Source organism: Acomys russatus, chromosome 26, assembly GCF_903995435.1.
Source record: "Acomys russatus chromosome 26, mAcoRus1.1, whole genome shotgun sequence".
NCBI lineage: Eukaryota > Metazoa > Chordata > Mammalia > Rodentia > Muridae > Acomys > Acomys russatus.
In genome coordinates this window covers 7686738-7706606 of record NC_067162.1, presented here as the reverse complement: position 1 = coordinate 7706606, position 19869 = coordinate 7686738, and the positions used below count along the sequence as shown (strand labels likewise).

At 46.5% G+C, this 19869-nt stretch overlaps 1 pseudogene; it reads right to left on the bottom strand.

The window, feature by feature from the left end:
• Positions 1 to 13541: 13541 nt before the first annotated feature.
• LOC127209637 (40S ribosomal protein S2-like) lies at positions 13542 to 14450 on the bottom strand (annotated as a pseudogene).
• Between the last annotated feature and the right edge of the window lie 5419 nt (positions 14451 to 19869).

Below are 19869 nucleotides of genomic sequence, written 5' to 3'. Positions count from 1 at the left end.
TGTTGGCTCCGGGATTTTCATTTTTCAAAACTCTATGACTTCTGAGAGTAGCATTGTCCATCTATGCAGGGTACCTCCATTCAGACTTCTCTTTAACTTAGATTTTTGTTAGCTTGTAAAGCACTGGGCTTCTACACTACTTCCTTAGACATCCTAGGGTGTCAGTTGACCCCCCCCCCATAGCCCCTCCCTTTCCCCATCCTCCCTCTTCCAATCCCTGTTTAGCTTTGCCAACCCTAGTGTTCCTCCTCCACTGGTGTGTCACTTGTTACACAACTTTTTAAATCTTTAAATTTTAATGAGTACATAAAAGCATGAACATTATACTTCTCATTTGGGGTCCTGGTATTATTTTGAAGCACATATACCTCCGAGTCCAAGTACCCACCTACTTCACGCCAGAATTATTTTGAAACAGTCTTAGGTGCCCCTTAGTCATTAAGTGTTTCTACTTCTGTTACTGCGAGGTTTGAATGAGATGTTCCCCATATTCTTTTTTTTTTTTTTTTTTTAAGATTCATTTATTATGTATACAATGTTCTGCCTGCATGTACACCTGCATGCCAGAAGAGGGCACCAGATCTCATTAGAGATGGTTGTGAGCCACCATGTGGTTGCTGGGAATTGAACTCAGGACCTCTGGAAGAACAGTTAGTACTCTTATCCTCTGAGCCATCTCTCCAGCCTTTATTCTTGCACATTTGGATATTTGGTTCCCAGTGAGTGGCTTTTGGGGGAGACTTACAAGGTGTGTCACTGGAGGCAGGACATGAGGTTCACAAAGGACTTGTGCCACTTAGAGTTTGCGCTCTCTCTCTCTCTCTCTCTCTCTCTCTCTCTCTCTCTCTCTCTCTCTCTCTCTCTCCTTTCTGTTTGAGGTTCAAGATCTGAGCTCTCAATGAGCAACAGTGCAGAACTGTATTGAGTGGTCACAGCATTAGGAAGGCTGCGAGCCACTGCCCAGGTTCAAGTCAAATTAACTGTTATTCCCTGTACTGTTCTGCTTCTAATTAGTTACAGAATGAGGTTAGTTTGCCTTTTTCTAAATTTAGAGTTTTGCCTTGGGGGGGGGGGGGAGTTGTTGGTGTTGAGACAGGCAGGATCTCACTCTGTAGCCTGGATAGTCTAAAAGTCACCATATAGTTCAGGCTGGCCTTGAGCATATAGAGATCCACCTGCCTTCGCCTTCCCGGTGCTGGGATTAAAAATGTGTACCGACACACTCAGCCTAAATTTTTTTAAGTTTTAAATTTGCATAAAAATAGCAAATGTCAGTAAGAACCTTTGCTTGGCTGTCAACAGGAATATGCTCACACAGTAGTGAGGTAGAGCAGTGGGGAGATTGTCTAAACACTTAAAAACAACCAGCATATGGCCATCAATCCTATAACTGGGCATATATCAAAAAGGAACAAAGCCAGTTTGCTAAGGAGATAATTAAAACCCATAGTCCCTGTAGCGCTAATCACCGCAGTAAAGAAACGAAGAGGCTGGAGAGCTGGCCCAGAAGTTAAAGGCACTGTCGTTCTTGTCAAGGACCCAGGTTCAGTTTCTAACACTCACACAACCATTGGCTGCTCCAGTTTTGCTGGAGGGTGGTCTGATGTGTTTTGCCGCTAACTACAGCTTGCTGTCTCTGTGACCCACCTTTTAACCAATAAAAGGCCATCACCTGGGCAGGGCAACTGAGATAGGTGTGGCTAAGGTTCCCAGGCTTGCGGAGACAGAGAGAATCTTGAGAAGAAGAGGAGAGACCGGAAGGGAGGAGAGAAGGACGCCATCATGGCTTAGGTGGAGGAGAAGCACATGACTGGCGTGGATGGAGACTTGGCCCAGATGAAGAACATTAGCAAGTATTTGGGATTCTGGATGGGAGGTAACTTGATAGAAGTTATTAGAAGCAGATGGCATGGCATTGGGGCAGGCGTATATGGGAAATAGTTTAGAGGATTGATATTTGCTGTGCCCCAGGTTAACTAAGGCTGTTTTAAAACATAACATGTATCTGTCTTGATTGATTGCTAGCAGGTTATAAAATACTGCCGTAATAATAATAGGTATAGGCCAAATAATAAACAATTATTAGGTCTTACTGGTAAATTAACTACATGTTTCATGGGATCCTACACCCTCTTTGAGCCTTTGCAAGTCCCTGCATCCATCTATGCACATAAATTCACATAAGCACACACACATATACATACAAATATTAATTATAGTCTACTGCATTTCATTTCATTACATAAAATATGTTAATTTTTATTTTATTTATTTATTTTGTTTTTCAAGACAGGGTTTCCCTGTGTAGCCTTGGCTGTCCTGGACTCGCTTTGTAGACCAGGCTGGCCTTGAACTCAAGGCAATCCACCTGCCTCTGCCTCCTGAGTGCTGGGATTAAAGGCCTGTGCCACCACCGCCCAGCCACATTAATTTTTTAAAAATGGAAACATAGAGGTTATCTGCTGGCTGAGACTGAATAAGGAAAACATGATCCAGGAAGATACAGTTGGATCTCTTGTGAGTTCGAGGCCATCCTGGTCTGCAAAGTGATTCCAGAACCGTCAGGGCTACAAAAAAGGAAGAAGAAGATGGAGGAGGAAGAGGAAGAGGAAAGGAAGGAAGGAAACATGATCTACGTATAGGATGGAATATTATTCAGCTATAAAAAAATAACAAAATAGCAAAATTCTATCACTGAAGACAATATAGAATCGGGGCTCACTACTTAAATGTAATAAGCCTGCCCAGAAAGGTAAGTACTGCCGATTTCAAGTACAGGTAGAAATTTAAAAGCTGATTTGCTCCCAACTAATATCTCTACAACACAGCTCCTACATGTAAAGCTCAGGGCTCGTTTTCAGAAGAGGGAGTAGAAAAACTGTAAACGCTGGAGGAGCAGGAAGTTTGCTGTGAGCGTGTGTCTCCTGGACAGAGAAGCCACTTCCGTGTCCGCTCACAAACACGGTGAACTGACCAAGGACCACACCAATAGACATGCTAATGGGGAAGCAGGACCAATCTATCATTGGTTATCCAAAGCCACATGGTCAGCACATACAAGTAGCATTGATACACACAGAGCAGGTTGTATTTATGTATTTAGGAACACACACACACACACACACACACACACACACAAGCATGCATTAAAAAGAGGCCATGGATTTGAAAGAGGGCAAGTGGGGGCCATAAGAGGAGTGGAGGGGAGAAAGGGAAGGAGAAATGAAATTATAGTCTCAAAAGTATACATACATGAAAAGGAGGAGTTAATTTATATATAAATAAAAAGTACACTGGTATTACTGGATGTTGTGGAAAGGAGGAATGAGAGCAGGGCGAAGGGCGCTCTGTGAGGAGGGTGTGACCTTAGACACCCTGGACAACATTGCACAGTATAGCGGCCACGGGTAACAAGCAAGGAGAGAGGGAGCCGCTAAAAGCTTATACCATAAAGAAAAGTTTGCAGATGACACAAAGACCTGCCACAACTGTACACAAACTACAGACAGGTGAAAACATTACATAGTACTCCAATTCATATATATATAATCTTACGGTTTTGTTTCAACTAAAAATTAAATTTTAAAAAAGTTGTATAGAGTTATACATCCATGTGGTCTTAACGTCAAAACCTGCAAAGCAAAGCCTGTTTAAAGAAAGCCAACTTTTACTCCTCTCCCCACACTGTTCCCTCTTTGTTTAGGTCCATCCTTTGCTGTCTGCAGTTTTAGGTGTGGAAGCTTTGGGAAGGATGGTGAGGAATGCTGAAGTCTGAGGTTTGCTTCTCTAGGTAAAGCCAATTAAAATGTGGCATCGAGAGGGCTGAAGGTGTGTGTGGCTCAGGGTGTAGAGTGCACGCCCGGCATGCATGAAGCCCAGGCTTCCATCCCAGCATAACCTGAGAGCAGTGGTGCACACCTGTAATCCTAGCACCAGAAATAGAGGCAGGAGGGTCAGACGTTCAGAGTTATCCTCAGCTACAAAGTGAATTTCAGTCCAACCTGGCCTACATGAGACCCTTGTCTCAAAAAGAAAAAAGGAAAAAAGAAAGAAATGAAAGTGTTGAGCACATTGCCTTGGGTCTTGTATCTATGTTTTGAGTAATTTTAAGTGTTTGATGATTTGTCAAGGTACAGGATTGTTTGTTGTTGTTGTTGTTTTGTTTTTCTTTTCTTTTTTTAAGATTTATTTATTTATTATGTATACAGTGCTCTGTCTGCATGTACACCTGTACACCAGAAGAGGGCACCAGATCTCATTATTGATAGTCGTGAGCCACCATGTGGTTGCTGGGAATTGAATTCAGGGTCTCTGGGTGAGCAGCCAGTGCTCTTAACCGCTGAGCCATCTCTCCAGCCCCCCCCCCCGCCCCGTTTTTTTGTTTGTTTTTCGAGGCAGGGTTTCCCTGTGTAGCCTTGGCTGTCCTGGACTTGCACTGTAGACCAGGCTGGCCTCGAACTCGCAGGGATCCACCTGCCTCAGGATTCCATTTTTATGCAATGTCTTGAGTTAGGTTTCATAGAAGCGGAACCTGAGATAAGGATTCTTTTCACTTGAAGCAAAATTATTTGTGAAGTCATTCCCAGAAGAGGGGAAGAGAGGAGGGGAGGGGAGGAGAAAAGAGGGAAAGGGGGGAGGGGAGAAGTTAGGATTGGAGGGGAAGAGAGGGAAGGGGAGGACAGGAGAGGCAGGAAAAGCTAAACAGGGACGTGATCACCAGACCACAGTCGCTAGAGCCTGGCCGCCCTGGCAATTGAGCTGCACTGGACGCAAGCTCATTTGAGGCAAAGGGTCCATTGTTCCTCATTGAGTGGGTCTGCACAGGTGCGCACAGAAAACACCGCAGCATCTGGATTCGGGAAACCGTTACAGCGGGCCACAGCGAGATGCCAGGTGTTATAGCTGACCCAGGAAGGCCGCCAACGCATCCACTGTTTTTCTAACTGAATCCTGACAATAAAAAAGTAACAGAGGGCAACTCTCCCCCGAGCAGGAGCCTATACCTATGTGTGGGTTTGCCTCAAGATGTTCCCTGGGCCACTTCACAGAAATCTGGGGACTTAAAGAAGTGGAAAACAGGGTCAGTTGACAGCCTGAACCCAGCCAAAGCACGCCTCTGCCCTTTCAGAAAGATGTTTGAAAAGGCATTAAAGCTAATTTAACTCTGCAAATGTATTTCAAAACGTTGCATGTTGACTGTGGAAGGGAAATTGAGCTAGGGGGGCCAGTTTGAAGTATTATGTGAAATTGCAGTAACTGCCCATTAACTTAAAAAAAATATTTACTTGCCCCCACCTCGACTGCCCTACCTTTCCCAGTAGAACTGGGATATACAGGCCAGGGCTGCTTCCTGCCTTCCTGCCTCCTACCACTGCAGCCTGGAACATCTCCATCCATGCCTTTCAACAATTAAAGCATTTACAGTCTTCCTCTATTTAGGTAAATACAGCATATGGATAACACATAGTTTGGGTGAAAATGGAAATTGACTATAAAGTGATGATATGTGTATTTAGCCCTGGTTCTCAACTTTCCTGATGCGACCCTTTAATACAGTTCCTCGTGTTGTGGTGACCCCCGCCCCCAACCTAAAATTATTTCATTGCTACTGCTATGAATCGTAATGAAAATCTCTGATATGCAGAGTTTCTCATATGTAACCTCTGGGTGGGTCATGACCCACGGGTTGAGAACGACTGGTGTAGAGGGCTGGAGGTGTCAACCATGATCTTCCTGTAATTTTCAACTGTGCTTCAGCTCGCAAAAGGGTAGGGGAGTGAAGGGTGGCTCCCACCACCCTCCTGGGTTCCCTGGCTGAGCTACAAATTAAATCCATATAAAACCATATTTACAAGAGAAAAATAAACAAAGCAAAAGGCTCAGTAAGGGTCAGATTAAAGCGTCCACAGCTTGGCACTGCTGGGAGGGGACAATGGAGACCATTTCTCTGAGGCTGGGGTTCAAGGCAGTTGGTCGGTTGGTTGGTTGGTCGCGCTGTGCAGATAAAGCCCGTCAAGCTGGGGAGTTGTCTAGCGTGGCCCCCAAAAGAAGAGGAGACAGTCCATCGAGCACCGTCTCGGCCTCCTTTCTGGTACCCTAGCTGAGGGGCTTTGAGATGACTTTCAGAGAGGGTCAGTCTGCAGCCAGGAGGGAGGAGCTCAGAGAAAGCAGCTGCCTGAGTCCCACCTGGTGTTCTCAGTTCAAAGAAACCCACGAAGGACAATACGTGCATTAAACATCAAACCCAGATCCAGCCAATGGACAGGAAATTCTCCACAGTTGAGTGGAGAGTGGGGACTGACTTTCACACGAACTCTGGTGCCCCTTTTCTGACCACGTCCCCTGGATGAGGAGGCCTAGTGGCACTCAGAGGAAGGATAGCAGGCTTAATACCCTATGAGCATATACAGGGGCAGGAAGTCCCCCTCAGTCACAGTCATAGGGGAGGGGAGTAGGGGGAAAGTGGGAGGGAGGGAGGAATGGGAGGATACAAGGGATGGGATAACTAGTGAGATGTAATTTGAATGAATTAATAAAAAAAAATAAAAATAAAAAAAGAAAGAACAACAACAAAAAACAAACAAAAGAAACCCAAAAACTGAAACACAGTTTCTAAGATGGTATCCCCTCAACTCCTTCAAACACTTTACAGTTGTTGTTGTCATCATTATTAGTGTGGTGATTTGAATAAGAATGGCCACCATAGGCTCATATATTTGAATAAGAGGCTTGGTCATTAAGGAGTGGTGCTGAGAGAAGGAGGGAGGGAGAGAGAGAGAGAGAGAGAGAGAGAGAGAGAGAGAGAGAGATTACAAGGTGTGGCCTTGTTGGCCGAAGGGTGTCACTGAAAGTAGGCTTTCAAAAGCCCAATCCAAGACCAGTGGCTCTCTCTGCTGCCTGTGGATCCAGATGTAAAAATCTCAGTTTCGGGGCTGGAGACATGGCTCAGTAGGTAAAGAGACTGTCTGCTCTCCCAGAGGTCCTAAATTCAATTCCCGGCAACCACATGGTGGCTCACAACCATCTACACCCTCTAATGCCCTCTTCTGGTGTGCAGGTGTACATGCAGATAGAGCACTCATATACATGAAATAAGTAAAATCCTTTTAAAAGTCTCAATTTCTCCAGCCCCATGTCTGCTTGTATGCCATCATGGCCCCTGCCATGAAGATAGTAAACTTCTGACACTGTAAACAAACCCAAATTAAATGTTTTCCTTCGTAAGAGTTTCCATGGTCATGGCATCTTCTTACAGCAATAGAACACTGAATAAGGCTAATTACTATTATTATTATTTATTATTATTGTTGTTGTTGTTGTTATTATTATGCTTTTTCAAGGCAGGATTTCCTTATGGAGTTCTGGTTGTCCTGGAACTCCCTATGCAGATGAAGCTGGCCTCAAACTCACAGAGATCCCCCTGCCTTTGCCTCCCAAGTGCCGGGATTCAAGGTATACACCACTATACCCAGCTTCCTTCAACACTTTACATTGACTGAAATTAGGTCTTGACACCCTCCTTTTCCCGTTGATTTAAGACAACTCATTATTTAATAGGAAACTCCTGGTAATTTGTTCCCTTGTATTTTTAAAAATCATTTTTCCCCCTTTGAGACAAGGTTTCTTGTAGCCCATGCCGACCTCCAAGTACGTATGTGTTGCAGAAAATAAAAATGGTTATCACTTCTTATTATAAAAGCCTATAAATATGACGACAGTTTTATTTAACCCCCTATCAAAAAAGACACAGACACCTGTTGTATTTAAGTAAGCCTCGTGTCACCTGGGGCTGGGAAGATATTACCCCCTAAGCTACCTCGCTACCTCTCAGCCTCCATCCCATGCCACCTGCTTTAATCATTCCTATCTGGGCTTCTTCCCCTCCCATATCCCCGTAAGCACTTGCGCATGCTTTCCATCTGGGCCGCTCCTCTCCACGCCGTTGTCGGAGTTCACGCCTCTGGGACCGCGTGGTTCTTTACGTACCCTGAGGCGGCTCTCCTTGCACATCTCTGCCACAACTGACTGTGAAAACATTGATTTGGGTGTGAGTTTGTGCGTGTATATCCAAAGGGAGCCAGTTTGTCACAGGGACATTTAGTATCCAAGTCCACTGTCTTTCTATCTGTAATATCAAAAATACATAATCAACCTAGGTGTCCATCAGGTACATAAAGAAAATACGCCATACATACACAATGGAATGTTCTTCAAAAACACACACACACACAAATGTTAAACTTTTGAAGTTTGGGGAGAGAGTATCTAGGCATAGTGGCATATGCTTGTAATCCTGACACTTGGGAGGAGGCGGCAAGCGAGTAAGGATTTCAAAGCCAACCATGGCTCAATAGCGAGTTGAGAGGCCAACTTGGGCTACGTGAGAGCCTGCCTCAAAAAACAAAACTATTTGAGGTAATCTGCTGCGATCATTGGACAAATGCATGGAATTATTTCACAGTGCTCCATGAAGTTATACAATGCAAATATTAGGAGGCAGTAACGTGGCTCAGTGGGAAACAGCATGGGAGGCAGTAACGTGGCTCAGTGGGTAACAGCATGGGAGGCAGCAACGTGGCTCAGTGGGTAACAGCATGGGAGGCAGCAACGTGGCTCAGTGGGTAACAGCATGGGAGGCAGCAACGTGGCTCAGTGGGTAACGGCATGGGAGGCAGCAACGTGGCTCAGTGGGTAACGGCATGGGAGGCAGCAACGTGGCTCAGTGGGTAACAGCATGGGAGGCAGCAACGTGGCTCAGTGGGTAACAGCATGGGAGGCAGCAACGTGGCTCAGTGGGAAACAGCATGGGAGGCAGCAACGTGGCTCAGTGGGTAACAGCATGGGAGGCAGCAACGTGGCTCAGTGGGTAACAGCATGGGAGGCAGCAACGTGGCTCAGTGGGTAACAGCATGGGAGGCAGCAACGTGGCTCAGTGGGTAACAGCATGGGAGGCAGCAACGTGGCTCAGTGGGAAACAGCACTGGCCACATGGGTCTGATGATCTGGCTTTAATCTTCAGAACTCACATGAGAGAAAGAACCAATTCCCACAAGTTGTTTTCTGATTTCCATATGGATTCTGTGTCACACACACACACTTATACACACACATGTAAAAGAAATACCTAAAAGTTAATAATAAAAAATTTTAAATGAACCATGCATGGTGGCACACACCTTTAACCCCAGCACTCAGGGAGGCAGAGGCAGGTGGATCACTGTGAGTTTGAGGCCAGCCTGGTCTATAAAGTGAGTCCAGGACAGCCAGAGCAACACGGAGAAACCCTGTCTCGAAAAACCAAAAGAGAATTTAAAAATTAAATTTAAAATTTTTTAAATATTTTAGAGGGCTAAGAATAAGAGTGCTTGCCATGTAAGCATGAAGTTCTGAGTTCAAATCCCCCAGCATCAAAGTAAGAAGCCTGTTGTTACCTCACATGTGCCTGTAGCCCCAACACTCAAAAGAGTACGGACTCTTTAGGCCTCTATGAGCATGTGTGGATGTGTGTACCAAAACACACATGTGCACATACATGTAAAAGTGTTTTTAAAGATAATGATATGGTTTTAAATGGCTGATCAGTAATATAGATGTATATCTTTTGTGTTAAAACTAAGAGGCTGGAGAGAAGGCTCAACTGTTAAGAAATCCTAGCAGTGTTCAGTTCCCAGCCCCCATGTGGAGAGCCGCACAACTGCCTGTAATTCCTGCTCCAGGGAATCAAGCTCCCTCTTCTGAATTCCATGGGTACACACACACACACACAGAGAGAGAGAGAGAAAAGAGAGAGAGAGAGAGAAGAAAAAACTAAAACAAATCTTGTTTTGTTTTGTTTTTTAAAGAAATTTAAGTTAAAACAAAATATAATAAATTCCTTAACTGGTGAAAATTAAATTTAAAAGGCCTCCTGACAACATTGCTTACAGTGTGTTTGTGTGTTCATAGCTAAATGTTGATGGTTGTTATTAACTGTATTTAATTTGGGGCAATTCTGTGCACTTTCGCAATGGATTGTAAATGTAATCACACACTCTGGCCCCATCCCCGTCTTAAGATCCCCTTGTCTTTCTAGCCTCCCTCCTACTTACTTTCATATTACTTTAACTCCGGTGGCCTCAGCTACCACGTGCTACATTCTTGGTTTTCTCCGGACGTTCTCCATCCTTCATACATTTGTTTCTTCCTCTTCATACTGCAGCCAGCAACACTCCCACAGTTAAATACATTCAGCTAACCTTACTGTTTTCTATTCCCGTTTGGACACAGCGAATGAAACCCCAAAGCATACATTTCCCGTCTTTGAGGGGAGAGTTATGCTGTACCCGTGAAGCCGGTCGCTCCGGGTTACTTCCTAGCTGCCGCTTCTTTTGAATAAAGCCGATGCTGTTTCCGGAATTTCCATTCTGCTTCTGGCCCAGATCAGCAGCAGTTCCCACCACCACGCCTGCTCCCAGCCCTGCCGACCTAAGCACCGCTTAACCAGAAGGCAGGAAATAGAGCCGGAGCAGCTGTCTCGGGAGCCTCGGACTCCTCAGCCAGCGCCAGCCATGGTCCCTGGTTTTCTTCTGGTCATTCTTGGGCCCAGGTAACAGTGACTGATTCAACCTCCTTCCCTCACACTCCTACCTGGCATTTATTTAAGTGAACATTTCTCCCTGCCAGTTACAAAGGTGTCCAAAGGGGATACTTGGCGAGATGTTTCTGTCATTTAGTCATAACTACGTTGCTCACTGCTTTGGAATATTCATCTCTATTTAGAGTAACTATAACACTGTACTTTGCAGAGGAAATGTAGCAAAATTAGTCACGAGCCGTGAGTCAATCCAAGCCAGAAATCACTGAGAGGTGTAGCGCAGGGAAAGATGAGCCGAGCGCAGGCATCTGCATGGAGATGTGCCTGAGCAGCGTATACGGTAAGAAGTCGTCCCGCTCCTGTGTGTCTACACAGCAGCAAAAAGCATGTTATAAACGACAGGCAAGAAGGAAGCCAACAGGTGGCCTTAGAGACGTTGCCCATCCCCGAAGAACTCTTGCCAAGCCCTGGAGCGACACTGTGCTGAACGGTCGCAAGCGTAGAGAAAGTTGGGATTTCCACACAGGAAGAAGCTGTCTACATGCTTCTGTGACATCGGGCAGTGAGGAAAACAAAGGGGTCAGCGCTATATTAGGCATCCCAGGAAGATGGTGAGGTTCAAAGACCGGACCCTGGACTCTTGCTCCTTCCTGGTGTGGAAAAACAACTTCCTTCCCCTCTTCCCATTCCGTTCTTTCCCCCCTTTCCTTTCCTTTTGCTCCCCCCTCCCCTGCCACCTCTTTTCAGTCCTCCAGCCTGCCACCCCACCCCCACCATGCCTCTGCCCCCTCGTTCTAATTTTTTTTTTTTAACATGGTCTAGCTATGGAGCCCAGGCTGGCCTCAAACTTGAGATCTAGGATTGCCACTACACACCACCACAGTTTAGAAAGTTGGGTTTTCTTTGGGAAATGAAACCAAGCAGCTTACTTTAAGAGCAATTACCCTAGTGGAGGAAGACTGGGACATGAAGACAAGTTGGTTGTCAGTGGGGTGGGACCACTCACCAGGATCTTTCCACAGTAGTTGGGACAGCTCACCGTCTCATCAGCAGTGTATATAAAGATTTTCTTTTGTCAAAAAAAAAATATTTTAACAAGTAAGTAGTTTATCCCTACTGTGTGCACGCCAGTGTTAACAGCTAAGAGGCAAAGAGATAGGAGAGCTTGGAGGTGAAAAGCGAGTCACAGGGGTGAGATAAAATCAGGGGGGCAGCAGAGGCCAGGGGAGTCTGGGAAAGTCGGAGAAGAGCAATGGATGATGGTATGGCTTCTGAGGTCCAGCAGAGTACAGGAGACGTAAATGGTTTTTACGCATCTCGTTGGTCAGCCAAGCTCCTTTTGTAGGCTGTTACTCTCTTTCTAAAGTTCTCCCGTGCACGACTCTCAGAAACACACTTAGAACAGGGCACTAGTCACTTGTCTCGTTGCTGTGACGAAACGCCTGACCAAAGCAGCTGAAGGAAGACGGAAGGATTATTTTGGCTCACAGTCTGTCACAACGGAAAAGGCCTGGGAGCAGGTTACCAGGCAACTGGCTGGTCACGTTGAATCAGCCCTCAGGAGATGTGGAGAGGGTGGTGTCTGCACTCAGTTTGCTCTCTCCCTTGTATTCAGACAGATTGGTACCACCCATGCCCGTGGTGTATCGCACAGCTAAATATTCCTCGAAGCATCCTATAGACATGCCCCAAGATATGTTTCCATGGTGATTCTAATCTTGTCAAGTGGACCATGAGTATTACCCATCACAAGTTCAATAGACTGTCCTGATGGTTACGTGGTTGCCCCAGAATGGACAAAACTGGCAAGCACTTTACCCGTTGGCTTCTTGCTTTCTTGAGACAGGGTTTCTCTGTGTAGCCTTGGCTGTTCTAGACTCACTTTGTAGACCAGGCTGGCCTTGAACTCACAGTGATCCAGCTGTCTCTGCCTCCCTGAGTGCTGAGACTAAAGGCGTGCATCACCATGCCTAGCTACCCATGGACTTCTTAAAGTTGTGTATGTATGTATGTATGTATGGATGGATGGATGGATGGATGGATATATAGATATATTTGTCTTTGTATGTTGTGAGATATGTGTTCCTGTGTGCAAATACGAGTGCATGCATACCACAGCATGCATGTTAAGGTCAGAGGACAACCTCAGGAGTCTGTCCTCACCTTGACTTGTCTGATGCAGTTTCTTGTTCGCTGGCTGTCTACACCAAGCTAGCTAGCCCAGCATCCCTTCCTGCCTTGCTGTAGGAGCGCGGGGATCGTAGGCATGTGCTCCATGCCCAGCTATGTATACATGGGTTCTGAGGGCCCAGACTCAGGCCTTTCTGCTTGTCTGCTTTACTCACCAATCCATCTTCCAGCTCATCAGCGGGATTTTAAGACAGCTTTCCTCCTGAGAGGGTGGGTTGCCCGATGAGCCAGTAAGACATGGTAACTTGGATGGGATGGCTGCTGTCAGGGACAGCTCTGCAGAGAAGGAAAGCCTGAAGAAAACAACAAGACAGTCGTGAGCAAGACTGAGCAAAGCAGCGTGTGCTAAACCTTTACTAGGGTTTAGCAGAGCAGGAAAGTGTGTCATTATGGACTAGTTGCCATGGTTTCCTGTGTCCACCCAACAGTTCTCAATACTGTTATCTGCTTGGAGAGAATGACGTAATCTTGGTATAGAGAATAGAAGAATAGTGCGCCCATTTAAAACAACAGAGAGCAAGAAAATAGTTTCCGTCAGCCCTCCCAACTGGAGGCTCCCGGCTGATGCTCACCTGCAGCTGGCCTCACTCATCTCCCACGGAGGGCTTCTCTGACCACCCAGGCTGTGAGCTCTGCTCTGCTTGGGAGGCAATAAGGCTGGGAGCCAGTCTGTGGCCACCTACATGGAGAGCAGTGCCTGCTGAGAAGCTGCAGGGAGAACAAGGTTCTTTTTTTTTTTTTAAGACACTTAATTCACTTTATTTTCTTGTAAAAACCCCTATGGGGTAGCCACAGCGGGAGTCTGGGTCCTCTAAACAAGAGACTGTGGTGTGGGTTTTCACAAGAGGATCAGTGAATTCCTGATAAGGAGACTTGGTGAACACAGTCTCTTTCCAGAGGTCAAGTGTCAGGTAGCTGTAGGTCTTGGAGATGGCATCAAAAGTGGCCTTGGCAAAGTTGCCCAGGGTGGCAGTGCAGCCCCTGGCTGATGTGTAGCAGTCATCAATACCGGCCATCATCAGTAGCTTCTTGGGCACAGAAGCGGAGATGATACCAGTGCCTCTGGGGTCAGGGATGAGATGAACAAAAACAGAGCCACAGCGGCCTGTCACCTTGCATGGAACAGTGTGTGGCCTGCCAGTCTTGTTCCAGTAGCCTCTCCACACAGGGATGATGGAAAGCTTCGCCAAGATGGTGGCCCCTCAGATAGCAGTGGCTACCTCCTTGGAGCACTTAACACCAAGACCAACGTGACCATTGTAGTCCCCAGTAGCGTCAAAAGCCTTGAACCTGGTCCGCTGGCCAGCCCGTGTCTGCTTCTGCACTGGCATGATCTTGAGAACCTCACCCTTTAGGGATGCACCCAGGAAAAAGTCAATAATCTCAGATTCCTTAATGGGCAGGGAGAACAGGCAGATCTCCAAGAACTTGATCTTCATGTCCTTAACCAGGTGGCCCAGCTTGGTGACGGGGATGCACTCCTTGTTGTCACCTTTGCCTCAACAAGTACCACGGCCTCGACCACGGCCACAGCCTCGGCCACGAACCGCAGCCCCTAAGACCGCTGCTGAATCCTCCGTGGAAGCTGCCACGGCTTCCTAATCCTGGGCCCCAGCTCCTCTCGCCCCCCTCCACCCCCACTCTACCCACCCTATCCCCCTCCGGCTGCACTGGCATCATCTGCCATTTGGTTGTTTTGCCAAGGAAGAAGAAGTGGAATAAGGTTCTTATTTTGAGTTTTAATCAAAGAAAAACATTCTTTTCTCTTCCCCTGCATTCTTAGAGGGCTTTAGCTCTGAAAGTATAACAGAAGTTCAGGCTCCAAATCCAGCCAGCCATAAGGTCCACAGCCCTCTTCTGACAGTAACTGTACGGGAGGCTCAGCCAAAAGCAACATGGCAGAGGCTGGCAGGTGAAAGTAGGAGCCAGAGAACAAAACTGCACTGAGCACTAGACAGAGCCCAGGGATCCTTCTGATGTCACAAGAAGAAGGAGGGAGAATATTTAATTATTTTAAACAAAGCTAAAATATTTGATATGAGGAAGCCTGTGTCCGGAATTGCTGACACATTCAAACATGTTTTCAGAAGGGAACTGGGAACTAGTTCCTTTTCACAACATGTTCATTTTCCTCCACTGCAAGGCGTGATGTGCCTGCATTTAGGTTTGCCTTTCTTAGTAATGTCGATGAGAATTAAGGATGGATAGAAGCCGTCGCTTTTATTAGTCTGTGATAAATCTGTGAAGGAGGGCTGAAATCGAAAGGCTGAAACCTGCAGGCTGAGCAGATCTAAGCAGAGTTGTGTGACTGTAAGACCACTTCTGCACAAAGCTAATGATAGATGAAAAATAAGACTGCCCCTCTGCCCTTCGGTTCATTGCATGCTAGTTTTAATTAAAAGTCTGTCACGGCATGTGGATAAACACATTAGCACAAACCCAACTCTCACCAAGATAAATAAATTATATATATATATATATATATATATATATATAGGCTTGAAGGTGGCTATGTTGTTATAAAGTATAGAATAAAGAATTAGAATAAAAATGAAACGTGGAAATGAAAAACTTTCTGTCACTGTCTCGCTCTGTCTCTCTTGTTTGCTCACTCCCTCCCTCCCTCCGTCTCTCTCTCATACTCTCTTTCCTTACCATTAATAACACCATCCCAGAAACCCAGAAATTATATCACCTAGAAAAAATCACAAAAATCTGAATTTCAGCAGATAATATTTTTGAAACCTGATTCTTTTGGCTTCTTTTGTTTTTGCTTTGCTTCTCAGACTCTCACTATGTAGCTCATGTTGGCCCTCAACTCATGATTCTCAGCCTTGGGCTCTGGATGAAGCACCTTGCTGGCATGACCCAGCACAGCCATCTGTAGTGACATAAACCTCACGGTGACACCTTATGGTGACACACCCTTTTTCGATTGGGCATCTGGAGCAGAGCTCCGGAGCAGCTGGTCAAGCCAGAAAAGTGCCCAGATTTACATAACTAACTGTCAGGGTCTCCAACAGCCTCTCCTCATAGACCAGAAGCATTCTGACACTGAAGAGACAGCCCAGAGGTTAGCAGCTGTTGCTGCTTTTGCAGAGGACCTGAGTTCAGTTCTGAGGATCCATGCCAAGCAGTTTGCAAACTACCTGTAAGTCCAGTTCCAGGGATCCAATATTCTCTTGTGGCCTCTGTGGGCAACTCACTCATGTGTGCATATCCACACAGAGACAAATGCAGATACATCCACTTTTTAAAAAATCTCTTTTTAAAAAAAGAAGCAGCATTTCTGATCTGTCTGGTCATTACCATCAGAACAGCACTGAGGGCTGGAGAGATAGCGTAGTCTGCAAAGAGCTTGCCTTCTTGCTGTTGTTTGTGGAGACAGGGTTTTGCTGTGTAGCCCAGGCTGGCCTCCAACTTACAGTCCCCCTACCTCGACCTGCTGAGTGCAGGCATGGCCACCATGCCCAGCTTTTTCTCGTTTTTTTTTTTTTTTTTTTTTTTTTTTTTTTTTTTTTTTTTAAGTTAATTGCTATATTCTCACCCAGCATTAAACTGAGAGGAAACCATTCAACAGGTATGAGAAAGTGTTGTTTCCTGTTGATACTGGGTTAGTTTCCCCGACTCCCTCCTTTGTTGAAAAGGAAAAGTTTTCAAAATCATTGTGAAAGACCTAGATACTAAGTTAATGTTATTTGGGGTACATAAAACAGCACTCTACTCTCATTATCCAAGGAGAAAAATAACATATTAAAAGTATATTGATGAGGCATATGCCTTTCATCCCAGGCACTTGGGAGGGAGAGGCAGGTTAATCTCTGAGGTGGAGGCCAGCCCGGTCTGTGGAGTGAGTTCCAGGATAGCCAGGTCTACACAGAGAAATCCTGTCCCCCCAAACAAAAGCAAACAAATAAAATGTATACTGATGATCCCGGTGTGACGTCACAGGCCCATAGCTCCAGCCCTCTGAGAGGCGGCAGCAGTAGGATGCTGAGTCTCAGGGCCACCTGGGCTCCATAGCTGGACCCTACCTCAGTGCTCCACATCTGTAATATTGACTCTCATAGGAGACTGGGCAAAAAGTTTAGGCTCCACTCTCTCACTTGGAATTACTTTCTAGTGCCAATAGTCAAAATTCTTAATGTCTTTTGTAGCTTTTATTTTAGAAGCAAAAATATCTTATTATTTGTCAAAATAGCATGGAAAAATATTCCCACCCTCCTTGAGGATCTGTGGACAGCAATGGTTACTGCGTAGGGGAGACATTTTCTTCAGGGATGTAGGCACAGGTAAGGTCCCTTGTTCCCCCAAGTGACCTGCATTAGTCACTTTTCTACCCTGGTGACAGAACACCTGATCAAGGCATCTTAGAGAAAGAAGGGTTTCTGCGTGGCTGTGGGTCCAGAAGGACAGGAGTCCAGCATCATCACAGCAGCAGCAGACATGGGGTCTGAAACGGCAAGCTGGGAGCTCGCGTCTTAAACAAAGAGAAAGCCAAGAGCTTAAAACGAGGGTGGCATGAGTCTTTGCACTCTCAAAGCCCACCCCTGAGTGACATTCTTCCTCCACTAAGGCAGCGTGTCCCAAACCTACCCAAGCAGTGCTGCCAAGAGGGAACCAAGTATTTGAACACCGAGCTCCCTCCGAACTACCACACAACGTCAGATAAGGAGAGGGGTGAATACGATCAATGTTTTTTATATCCAGGTATGGAAATGTAGAAAAACAATCCCAAAGCCAAGTCTGTCCCGGAGCAATGTCACCAGAGAATAGAGCCACCCTGTCCTTTATTTAACCAATTGCAGCGGGGCAGCCACTCTTTGTTTGATGGCCACAGAGCGGATACCTAAAACCACTAGGCGTCCACTCAAAGGCAGGAAACAGGGGATGAAGAGCTGGGGGCGGCCAAAGGAACACTTTCCTTTATAATGTCTTTTTGTCAAGGAAGTGGGTACACTTCCTGTTGTGTTTCTTCAACAGGACTAAGTTTACAATTGTTGCCAGATAGTTCCTCATCGTTATTAGCTAGGAACGGGCTACAGCCCTGAGACCATCCCTAGACTAGGGAACTGTGGCGGTTTTCCAAGCATTTCTACCAGTACCAGAGTAGATATCAGGTGGCTTCCTCAACCATCTTCCACCTTCTCCTTTGAGACAGGGTCTCTCACTGAAGTCGGGGCTCACGAATTCAGCCAGAGCAGCTGGCAAGTGAACAGCAGGCATCTCCTGCCTCTTCCTTCTCACCCAAGAAGCGCAGGCGCACAAGTCTACATCTGGCTTTTTGACGCTGATGCTGGGGATCCCAGTTCAGATCCAAATGTTTGCATACAAGCACTTTACCTCATGAATCACACCCCACAAGCCTTGCTTATAGCCACTGAATAAGCAGGCAGTACAGAGCATTACTGACCCCACAGCTGGACAGGCAGGCAGTACAGAGCAGTACTGACCCCACAGCTGGACAGGCAGGCAGTACAGAGCAGTACTGACCCCACAGCTAGACAGGCAGGCAGTACAGAGCAGTACTGACCCCACAGCTGGACAGGCAGGCAGTACAGAGCAGTACTGACCCCACAGCTGGACAGGCAGGCAGTACAGAGCATTACTGACCCCACAGCTGGACAGGCAGGCAGTACAGAGCAGTACTGACCCCACAGCTGGACAGGCAGGCAGTACAGAGCAGTACTGACCCCACAGCTGGACAGGCAGGCAGTACAGAGCAGTACTGACCCTACAGCTGGACAGGCAGGCAGTACAGAGCAGTACTGACCGCACCGCTGGACAGGCAGGCAGTACAGAGCAGTACTGACCCCACCGCTAGACAGGCAGGCAGTACAGAGCATTACTGACCCCACAGCTAGACAGGCAGACAGTACAGAGCAGTACTGATCCCACCGCTGGACAGGCAGGCAGTACAGAGCAGTACTGACCCCACAGCTAGACAGGCAGGCAGTACAGAGCAGTACTGATCCCACCGCTGGACAGGCAGGCAGTACAGAGCAGTACTGACCCCACCGCTGGACAGGCAGACAGTACAGAGCAGTACTGACCCCACAGCTGGACAGGTAGGCAGTACAGAGCAGTACTGACCCCACAGCTAGACAGGCAGGCAGTACAGAGCAGTACTGACCGCACCGCTGGACAGGCAGGCAGTACAGAGCAGTACTGACCGCACCGCTGGACAGGCAGGCAGTACAGAGCATTACTGACCCCACAGCTGGACAGGCAGGCAGTACAGAGCAGTACTGACCGCACCGCTGGACAGGCAGGCAGTACAGAGCAGTACTGACCGCACCGCTGGACAGGCAGGCAGTACAGAGCAGTACTGACCCCACCGCTGGACAGGCCAGCAGTACAGAGCAAAAGTAATGCTTCCACCACTAAACAAGTTGGCAGCATAGAACACTAACAGTTCTGCCACTGGTCTGCTATTGACAAATAGTAAATCACTCAAACTTCTGCCTGAAAGAAGCTGTCTGAGGGGGAAAAAATAGCATAACTAATTTTTCCTACGTTTTGCAGTTAGGGCCAGGCTGAAAACTAGTGAGAAATTCCCCAGAAGAACCTGGTAGAATTTTAATGAGATATTTTATAGAAATGTAATTAGAGAGAGAGAGAGAGAGAGAGAGAGAGAGAGAGAGAGAGAGAGAGTCAGTCCAAATGGATTTGCTGTGTATTTTCTCATCTTGAGAGTTAATAGCCCCTCTGTTGGAAAACGCAATCAATGAAATCTGTATCATTTCTCTTGGTAGTCAGAGCATTCAATAACAACACATATAATTAAGGGGGGATGTTCACACCCTTAAAATGAGTTACAGTGGCAGGGCACAGATCCAATTAGCAAGACTGTTACCATCCATCCGAGGTTGCTCCTAAGCCAAAAACAAATTGCTAAAACCAAAACAGGGATTCCCAAAGGTTCCGGGACAGTCTTTGGGTTGAAAATCCTGTTAACTTTTTTTTTTTTTTTTTTTTCCTTCCTGACTTAAGCACCGGGTTCTGGACCCATTATTATCACACACAGGGTTTTGTTTTCTCATCACCAAATGCTATTCAGGACTTTCCGCAGGAAGCAGCCCCTTAGTAACAGGAAGATTTTGTTA